This window comes from Camelus dromedarius, chromosome 15 (assembly GCF_036321535.1).
Source record: "Camelus dromedarius isolate mCamDro1 chromosome 15, mCamDro1.pat, whole genome shotgun sequence".
NCBI classification, from domain to species: domain Eukaryota; kingdom Metazoa; phylum Chordata; class Mammalia; order Artiodactyla; family Camelidae; genus Camelus; species Camelus dromedarius.
Window position 1 is genome coordinate 46,974,422 of NC_087450.1, and position 11,380 is coordinate 46,985,801.

Here is an 11,380-nt window from a genome sequence, read left to right on the forward strand (position 1 = left end):
ATGCCACCAGCTGATGTCCATCTGATGCTGTGTATCCTAATTATATCTGACTACCTGCTGGACAAGTCTGTCTGGATGTCCCACAGGTGCTCTGTAGTCAAAACTGCACTCATCTTCTTCCCCCAACTCTGATTCTTCACTGTAGCTGGTGGCATCATGATTCCACCCTGTCCCCAGGACACAAACCTGGGAATCAAACTGATCCCTCCACCTGCCTACACATCCCAACAATCCCCAGCTCCTGCCAATTTCCCCTCAGAAATAATTCTTAACTCTGTCTCGTCGCTTTTTCTCCACCTTGGCTTCATATCAGAATCATCTGGGGAGCTCTGAAAAATCCCCACGCCCAGGCTGCACTGCAGGCCATTTAAATTGGGACTCAGGCATCAACAGCATTTTAAAGCTTCCCAGGTACTTCCACTGAGCAGCCAAGCCAGGGAAACCCTGGTTTAGCCTTTCGTCCGCCTCTCAAGCCTCAACTTGCAGTGTCCCTGGCTTTCCACGTCCTCTCTAGCAAGAGTGAACTGCTTACACTCGCACCTCTCCTACTCCACCCGGGCTGCTGCTTGTCTCTGTCATCCTCTCCACATCCCACCCTCCAACCTGGCTTCCTCCTACTTCTCCTATGGATCTGGCAGTTGCCTCCTCCAGGAAGTCTTCTCTAACGCACCAATCTACAGTTGAGTTATGTTTTGCTCCTCTGTACTTTCTTGGTACCCAGTAAACACCTATCACTGTGCTCAGCATGCTGTTTTACAGTGATCTGCTTATGAGCCTGCTCCCCTTACAGAGTAGGTACTGCCTGAGGCCAGGACCACCTGACCCTCGTTTTCATATTCTCATCACCTAGTGCTCTGCATCGACTTATGCAAATACTCAACACTTGTTAGCTGAATGACTTTCCAGAGATGAGGAAAAGTTTTTTGGAAAGAGGTTGTTTATGCCAGACATTGATGGACGGGTTGGATTTTGACCCATACCTTTTTTCATTCCATGCACGTCATACATATATCATATAAATGCAAAAGCATCCATGTATATCATATGTGTAAACATATATACATTATACATTTTCTGGAACTATTTGAAAGTAGGTTGAAGACAGCAAAACAGTTCATTCCTCAATCCTCCATTATCACCTAAGAATAAAGACATTCTCTGACATACCTATGATATCATTATCACACGTAGGAAAACTATAGCTAATGTTTAGTGCATATTTTTTAACATTTTTTATTGAGTTATAATCATTTTACAATGTGTCAAATTCCAGTGAAGAGCACAATTTTTCAGTTATACATGAACATATATATATATTCATTGTTACTTTTTTTCTCTGTGAGCTACTATAAGATCTTGTATATATTTCCCTGTGCTATACATTATAATCTTGTTTATCTATTCTACATTTTGAAATCCCAATCTGTCCCTTCCCACCCCCCCCCTTGGCAACCACAAGATTGTATTCTATGTCTATGAGTCTGTTTCTGATTTGTATTTATGGGTTTTTTTAGATTCCATATATGAGCGATCTCATATGGTAGTTTTCTTTCTCTTTCTGGCTTACTTCACTTAGAATGACATTCTCCAGGAGCATCCAAGTTGCTGCAAATGGTGTTATGTTGTCAGTTTTTATGGCTGAATAGTATTCCATTGTATAAATATACCACATCTTCTTTATCCAGTCATCTGTTGATGGACATTTAGGCTGTTTCCATGTCTTGGCTATTGTAAATAGTGCTGCTATGAACACTAGGGTGCAGGTGTCATTTTGAAGTACAGTTCCTTCTGGATATATGCCCAGGAGTGGGATTCCTGGGTCATATGTTTAGTGCATATTTAAATTTCCCCATTTCTCTTTTATAGCTGTTTCAAGTTTTGGATCAAAGATCTCATCAAGGGTTACAAATTCATGTGCCTGTTGGGTCTCCTTAACCTCTTTGATTTAGACCAGTCCCCTCACATTTTGTTTTTATTTCTATTTTTCATGATACTGAATTTTTGAAGAGTTCCAACCAGTTTTCTTAGCTAATCTCCCACATTCTGGATTTGTCTGATTGTTTCCTTATGATTAGATTCAGATTAAACATCTTTGGACCGATTACTATGTAGGAGATGTTCTGTGTTTCCTACTGTATCACATCAGAAGGCACATAATGTCGGATTGTCCCACTGTGCTAAATTGGAGGTTAAGTTGAGGGCCACCAGACCTTTCTAACTTAATTTTAATTTTGGGGGGAGGGGTAATTAGATTTATGTATTTATTTATTACTTTTGATGGAGGTACCAGGGATTGAACCCACAACCTCATGCATGCTGGGCATACACTCTACCACTGAGCTATACCCTCCCCTCAGACCTTTCTATTATAAGGGTACAGTTTCCTGTTTGTAATTAATAATCCATGGAGTGAGTCTTTGAGACCCTATGAATATCTTAGCATTTGTTGATAATCATAGTCCTTGCTTGAAATGGGGTTGCAAAATGGCGCTTTTGCTAATTGTCCTATTTTATTAGCTGGCATTCTCGGGGAAGCAGAAGTCTTCATCGTGTCTGTGTGCTCTCCTACATTAGTCTTCTGACTACTCTTCCTGCCTCCAGTCTGGCTCGCTCCTCTCCATCTGGTGCCAGAAGCAGCACGCTTAATTGCAAATCTGGACACATCCAGGCCCTGCTTAAAATCCTTCAGGGATAAGTTCAGACCTGTGATCTGGCTCCTGCCTACTTCTTTGGGTTCATCTCCCTCTGTACCCACTCATGTACTCCATTCAGTCTCTCCATACCTCTCCAAACTCAGGACCCTCCTTCACAGCCCTGTCCTCCACACATGCACACTAGTCCCTCAGCCTGTGAGACCCTTCCCCACCCGCCAACCTCACTGGACCCCCACATCTTTTCCCTGCTGGCTCACGCATCAGCTCCTCTGAGCCTAACATTGAACAGGTGCCTTTTGGGGGCTCTCGTGACACCTGTGTGCACGTCTATCATCACATGTGTGGCCCCGCGATTAAAGACGTTTGCTTGTTTGCTTGTCTTTCCTACTTGAGTGACACTCTCTGTGGGAAGAAGTTGTCTTTCATCTCTGGATGACAAGAATCTAGCCTGATGTCTGGCATTAAATAAGCACTTGGAAAATATTTTCCAGTGAAGTAACTCAAGTTGCCTCAAATTCTTAAATAAAGAATGTGACCAGCTTCCAGACAGCTAGTTTAAATGCTCTTTTAAGGACAAAAAGCATGTCTTATAAATCTTGTGTTGCTCACATCTCCCACCCCATTGCTTGTTCATTTGAATTAGCTTTCAAGCAAGTAGGTTGACACTTATCAAACAGTATGGCTGTATTACTTCTTATCTGCCCAGTATATTTTCCTTTTAAGAATTGCTTCTCCTCTACCTACCAGGAGGGCCAATCCCTTGCCTGGTCTTCCCACACATAGTGGGCTCAGAATGTGAGCTAGTCATTAGAGAACTTCATCCTCCTGGCTCCAGTGGCTGGTTCACGTAAGGACACTTGGCCCAAGCCAGGCCTATTTGACTCGTCCTGGGACCTTTGAAGTTGCTAGCGGGAAAGACAAGCAAGGAGAGCAAAGTTGTAGCCATTGCTGCTGGGGGCCACCTTTGTCACAAGGTGGAGAGAGGCTACATGAGAATGAAGCCACCACCAAGGCAAAAAGCCAACAGTAAGGAGACAGAACTAGTGACATTATCAAAACCCTTAAACCCAGTCACATCTGAAGGGTCGTGTTTTAGATTTCCTGGAACCTGAGTCAACAATTCCCTTCCTTCTTGCCTTTTAAGTTGACAAAATCCTGACAAATAGACAAGATCTGATTCCATGACATTTCGTATTTGATTAAGCAGATAAACTGAGATGGAGAATAGGAATTTCACCTCCATTTTGTTCTTTACCGATTTTTGAGAAATTATGTAGAGATGAGGGATTAGGGTTCTCCAGAGAAACAGAACCCATAGGATACAGATAGGGATGGAGACAGAAGTAGAGATAGAGAGATATAAGAGGAGATTTGTTACAGGAATTGGCTCACACCGTTATGGAGGCCAGGAAGTTTCACGATCTGCCACCTGCCAGCTGGAGAATTAGGAAAGCCAATGGTTTAAATTAGTCCCAATCTAAAGGTCTGAGAGTGTAAGTCCAAGTTCACAAGCTTGAGAATCAGGGGGTCAATGGTGTGTGTCCTGGTCCATCTTCAAAAGCCTGAGAACCAGGAGTGCAGCTATCTGAAGGCAAGAGAAGATGATGCCCCAGCTTAAGCAGAGAGCACAATTTCACCCTTCCTTTGCTTTTTTGTCCTTTTGGGGACCTCAGTGGATTGGATAATGTCTGCCTGCATTGGGGAGGGCATATTCTTTACTGTCTACCAATTCAAATGCTAACCTCTTCCAGAAACGCCCTCACAGACACATCCAGAAATAATGTTTTACCAGCTATCTGAGCATCCCTTAGCCCAGTCACGTTGACACATAAAATTAACCACCGCAGGCACCTGAGTCAGCACCAACTCTGTAGCCCCTGACAACCAGGAAGAGAGATTTTATCTAGGCTGCTTCTCACCTGCCTCAGAAGAATTTGAAGTATATTTGGGCGCCCCAGACTCACGCTCCTCTTACCTAAGTCTCTTCCAAAGAGGCAAAGCAGACCAAGAAAACATGTCATAAATGGTAAAAGCTGGCCAGCATCTTCATTATTTCTATTGTGGGAGATTACTGAATCCCATCTCTCACAAATGTTCCATTGTATCTAATTTCTTCTAAGGTCTACTCCGTTTCTGCCAGCTCTCGATTTCTGGGGATGTAGGAGTTTGTGGTGGATTGGTAAGGATCAGGACTACCTCCTAAGACAGAGATCTAGGTATCCACTGAAGGACCTGTCAAGTTAAAAATGCCAAGTGCATTTTAGGGACCAATTTCTCAGTGAGGCTTAAGAGGTGGGGAAGAGAGGCTGGCCTTTTCTAAAGTTGTTTGCAGAGCTCATCAACCAGGGAGAGTCTTGGTTAAAGGAAGATTTCTTGGGTATCCTGTGTGGCTATTTTTAGGAGCAAGAGGAAATAGCCAAGCTCTTTAAGAAGAGTATTTTCATGACTTTAATTTGAATTAGCTTAATTAGATGCTTTTCTCCTAACTGTCAGCTAAGATAAACCATCTAAGGGAACCAGGGTAGTGATGAAGTGTGGAAGAAGGAAAAGAAAGGAGAAATCACTTAATAGTATGCACTTCTGCCCTAGGAGGTCTGGCTGGGCATTTCTGGATAGAGTAGTAGGGGGACAGAGTCCTGAACAGAAGTAAGTGGGAAGGAAAAGAGAACAATGCAAAGGGACCGGGGGAGGGGCACAGAAAAGAGAGGAGGACACTCAAGGTAAGCTATAATTCTTCCCAATTTCACTTAATGCAAGAGCTGCTGGTCTACCCCAAATCTGTCCTTTCTAGAGATGCAAGGAGGGAAGATGGTAAGAGAGGCCCTCACGTTATGTCTCTGAGTTTGGTAGAAAGTGAGACAGTCATCCCCACCTACATCCCCTAGGAGTATGTTCTAACCTTGGACTTTCATTTTCTCCCCCCTTGCTACCAAATTCCCTCCCTAAGGATGAGCCAGAAACCTGGTCAGAACAGTGACAGGAGATGCAGAAGAGCAGTCTATCTCTTCCAACCTATTTCCGTGGTCCCCTCCAAGCCCCACAGGCGCCCCAGGAGGCACATCTCTGTCAGGCAGGAAGCCACACCCTTCCAGGCATTCTCAGCTTTTGTGTCCCGCCTCCCATGCACAAAAGCAGTGGGCCCAGTTCTGCCCCAACTCTAAGTTGAAGAAGACATGCAAGGGTGATGACTGCAAGTTTCAAAAGAACGGCTTGGCGAGCTTAGGGAAAGGAAGGGGAGCGACTAATCTTCCTTCTTGCCCACAGGACTGTTCTGAGAGCGCATTCATTTCCTCTGAGTCCCCTGGCTTATGTAATTCGGGTACCTGGGGATTAGAGAGCATCACTTCATTGCAGCTATTAAAAGGAGCTATTACCAGGAGCACTGTTTCCCCAGAGGGAGTGGGAGGAGGGATGAGAAGTGAGGAATCAAGGAGAGAGAGGGAAGGCTAAGGGCCCAGGCACAGCTGCAGGTGGCCTCCCACTCCTCCTCATGCCTGGCCTAGGGTCTAGGGACACCACTGGCCCATAATTAGCTTAATATCTGCACTGTGGGTCACATTCAGAGGTTTCTCCGGGCATGAGGGTTAGAGCCCTGCTCTGCTGTTCCACCTGTGCACCTGCCTGGTCTCCAAGCAGCGTGGCCCCTCCTGCCTCCCCTGCACAGCCGCCGTCAGCTTCCAGTGCCAGTTCTCCTGTTGTCACTGCTGCCACTGTGGCTATTGCTGCCACGGCTCTGGAGGAACCGGGCTGTGCAGAGCTGCCCCTGCAGTCGCCCCAGATGCCTGCAGAGAGCCAGCGCCACCTGCACAGGCTCTCCCCAGCCAGGGAAAACCAGGGAAGGCTGGGCCTGCATCCCTGACTAATGATCACGCTTTCAAGACGGGATGCAGCCTGTGACTCAAACTGTGGAGGCACAGCAAACGGAAGAAAGAGTGGGAGGAGGAGAGGGACACGGAGGGAAACGCAGATTGGGGGGGGGGGGCGGAAGAGAGAAAAAGCAAAGGAACAAAGGCCTCTGAACTTTGAATTTGTAAAGATGCTATCCCCCTTGGCCTCTGCGGTCATTAAAGTACATAGTGATGACATGAAGTACCTTCACACAACGGTCCAGCAGTCCAGTTTGATGTCACTTTGGAGGGAAGAGGGGACTAAAGTTATTAAAGGATGTTACTATATTTGCAACGACTGTAACTTGCAGTACAATATAATGTATACTGCTTCTGCAAATTCAGTGTTATATAGACTGAAATCTTAAGGACAGGAGCTAAGCTAGAAAAGGAATAATATACACCAAAACGGTTTAAGTTTGGTCCCCTTCCAAGGATACAAGTCTGGCAAGGAAGGATATTTAGAGACCAGTTAGGTTCAGTTTTTCCACAGGAAGCTGTTATGTCCTGGGATATATCATTTGACACCTGTTATATCTGATTGCTTGTAATAACAAGCCGTGTTATCAGAGGGGATTTGCTTTGTATGGGCAGGATATATGGACACATGGATACGTGTGTAGATTATACTTTCACGGCTACATTTAAAATTCATGTAATATTCTAAGACCGTTGTTTCAATCCTGTAATCCATGAGCTTTTTAAAAAAATATTTTCCTAGTCTCCATTATTATTTTTAAAAATATTTTTCCCTCTCTTTTTTTTTTAATTTTTGGGGGGTAATTAGGTTTATAAAAAAATTTTTGGTGGGGTTTGTTTATTTATTTATTTTTACCTTTTTTAATTGAAGTATAGTCAGTTTACAATGTTGTGTCAGTTTCTGGTGTACAGCATAATGTTTCAGTCATACATATACATACACATACTCCTTTTCATATATGTATTTATTTATGTTAATGGAGATACTGGGGATTGAATCCAGGACCTCGTGCATGCTAAGCAGGCACTCTACCACTGAGCTGTAGCCTACGTCCCAGCATTAGCTTTTTATTAAAAGTATCTGTAATATACTGAAATGAAATTCATAAGCAATATAACCCACATAATCACATCATTTCCTAAAGCTGATATATACCTGTGATTTAAAGGAGAAATAAAAGTAATTTATAATAAAACAAATTATATTTCAGTACATAAATACTCAGCCACAGCTAAACTAGAAGATATAATAAAGCAGACAGATGCTTGTACCTGCTTGTAATGAATGTTTGCATTTAGGAAAAGTAACACAATATTCATCTGAATACTGTTGGTTGATCTTTTCTTTGTAGTTAACATTTGGAAAGAAAGGTTAAACAAATATGCTTCTACATATCCATAAAATCACCATGAATCAGAGAGACACAAACACAGGCTGATACAGATATGTTGATTCAGATACCACGAGCAATGTTGTTGCCATCAATGGTATGATTTTCTGAAACTGAGCAACTCTTGGGAAAGTTCCCAACAAAACCAAACACAATCTTCTCTCCATTTAACTAGCAGTTGCATTTTTGGAAAATTCAGAAGATGATAAAACCCACATAAATGTTTTGTGTGTGTTTACACGTAAAATGGAGTTCATGGCTAGGCTTAGATAAGTATAGAAAGGTCTTTTCCCTATATGAATTTTTGGCGGGCATTGGAAAGTTGTGTGGGAGACAGGACAACCCTACATGTGCAGGCTGTCCACACCCTGTGGGGCATGCAGCATTTCTGGCCATCCAAGCCACCAGGGCTTCTCAGTCATTGTGGCAACCAGAGCGCACCCACAGGATTCCAAACACTTCCCAGGGAGATTGTTCTTCATTTTCAAGGTTGTTTCCACGATTCAAGATTCCTTGAGATTCCATATGAATTTTAGGATGGATTTTTCTACTTCTGCAAAAAAATTGTCACAGGGATTGCATTGAATCTGTAGACTGCTTTGGGTAGTATTGACATCTTAACAATATTAAGTCTTCCAATTCATGAAAATGATGTCTTCCCACTTCTTGTCCCATGACCTTTTTGAATTTTTAACTCTTAGATGAAATTTTCTTTCCTTTGTAAGGATTTGGTTTTTCTAAAATTTAGGATACTGGTCTGACTATGCCCCAGATCCTCACCCTTTCCCTCTATTTTCTCACCACTTCTACATTAGGAATCAGTTCTCTCCCAATATTTCTTGATAAACTATTGGTAAGGCAAGTCAAGAATCTATCAAGTGTCCTTTCAGCAGACTGAGATTTCCATTAGGAATGTTGATGGAAAGATTCCAGAATTAAGTGAGCTATTAACTTTCTTACATAAACTTCTCCAATTCCAAGGTTCTAAGATGTCTTATTTTTACCCCTTAGACCATGGGTCACAAACTTTTTTGATAATATTTAATAAATATTAGTAATTATTTTAGACTCAGCAGGCCATACGGTTTCTGTTGCAACTTTGTTACTCTGCCAACATAGTACAAAGGCTGCCATAGAGCCATGTAAAGAAGTACAAATATATGGCACAAAAATGAGCCTTGAAAACACTGTGCCAAGTGAAAATAAGCCAGGCATAAAGGGCTGTATATTGTATGATTTCATTTGAAATGTCCAGAATGGGCAAATCAAATAGAGACAGAAAGTAAATTAGTGGTTTCCAGGAGCTGGGTGACAGAGGAGAATGCAGAGTGGTTACTAATGAGTATCAGGTTTCTTTGGGGTGTAATGAAAATGTTCTAAAATTAGATAATGGTGATGGTTATGCACCTCTGTGAATATACTAAAACCACTGAATTATAAACTTTAAAAGGATGAATCTTATGCATGTGAGGTATATCTCAATAAAGCTATTTTTAAAAAGCCATAGACAACATGTAGACAAATGAGTGTGGCTATGTTCCAATGAAACTTTGTTTACAAAAGCAGGCTGGACTCGACCGTTGGGCTGTGTTTGCTGAGCTCTGCACTAGAATGTAAGTTTCCCATAGTCAAGGCTGCACCTTGTTTATTGTTAAGGTCCAGGACCTAGTACAATACCTATCAAATAAGTTAAGTGTCCAATAAATGTTTGCTGAGTGAGCGAATGGAAGGCTCAGTTTGTCCTACAGGGAACTATGCCTTTAGCGAGTATCTTGGTAATTCTCTCTGGTCTCTGCATAAAGCCATGTCCAGATCAGTACTCCTGGACTTAGCATTTCTAAGCCACACAACTGCTCCTAGTCTCCATTTCAATCCTCTCTAATCTCTCATCTTCCAAGAACAATGACTCCATTTGCCCATTTATTGCTCTACTGCTATGTGATCAACTGCCTGCTCCTTTTATGTTTCATCTCTCCTCTTTGCTATCTGCAATTTTTCATTAGTTAACTAATTTATTCCTTCACAACAAATATTTATAAAGCATAAAATACTGTTACTTATATTCCCTACTCTTCTAAGAAGGGTGGAGCCTGGTGTAACCCAGATGTAAGCCTGCGCTCCAAGCGTCCCCGTCATCCATGGTATCACAGTCAAATCAACAGAGTCCAGCAACAAAACGTATTTAAAAGAAGTTGCAATCCCTTCTTGCCTCCTTCAAAGACTATTAATAAAGACCTATTCATAATGTACAGTAATATTTCATATCATTCTCTTTCTCCTTCATTCCTCTTAATCTTCACATCTTTCTCTCCCCACTCTCAACTCTTTTCCTCTCTCCCTAATTAAACATTTGTGCCTCTTCACAAAGAGTGATACATATTAACTTCGACCATCCATCATTTTATATTTATACTCCAACCCCCGTTGGGGAAGTGAGATTCTTAACGAAGGCCTCTAGAGCTGCTGCCAGATTCTTAGTTATTCACAGTTTCTTCTTGAAATCCTTAGGGTTGAGGAATGGTGCATTTCTCTAGGAGAAGTTATATTGTCACATGCAAGAAAGGATATGTTCACTGGGCGAAAATCCGCAAGACTGCAGGCTCCCACTAGCTGTTCCTCTTTGCTATAACTGAACCAAATCCGGGGTCATCCTCCATCTGCACAGATTCCAAACATGGTCAATAAATTGGGGGTCTGAAAAATGCCAAGGGAACGGGTGACCAAGGATTCATAGTGACACATTCTGCCACCCTGCAAGCAAATCAGCGTATGGAGTCTCCAATCTGAGCGCAGATGGCTCTCAGAGCTCCTTGACTGGGGTTGGAGGACCACTGTCCTCCATGCGCTAAGGCTCACCAGCCAGAAATCTGGCTCAAGGGGCAGAGGCCCAGCTACACCCTTCCTCTGCTGCTCCAGATCTTAATTCCTCCACCTGTTCTTTTTTTCTAAGAGCCATCCTCATTCCTTTTCCTCCTCCCCAGCCCTGAATAATTCCCTAATACTAAGAATTCGGTGGGACTCTTGGGGTTGTGTTACGTCTTTACTATGTACTTCTTAGTCCACAATAATTCTTACATTTTCTTGATTCAAGTGTCCCTGATCCCCCAGACCTTGTCCCAGTGACCCTTGTGAATAGCCCGCTCTAGTATGGACACATCAGTAGGTCTGTCTTCCTCTCTTGCTGGTTGTGATTTTGACATTTTAATCCACCAAATTATCCATCCATTCTGCTGTGCTTTCTTCAAAGAGTAAAGAAACTTCACACTAAACTAACACGTGTCCTGTTTTGAAGTCCATGAACACCTTCTCAGGAGGGGACTCTGGAGATTGTCACTTGGTTGGTGGCATTTCTCTGCCTCCCAGGCTTTTTCACTCCTGTCCCAGTGCGTTGACATGTGTTGACTGTGACTTAAGCACTTTTCTCAGATCTTTGACCTTGCCCTTTATATACATTTCTTGGATTTCTGGC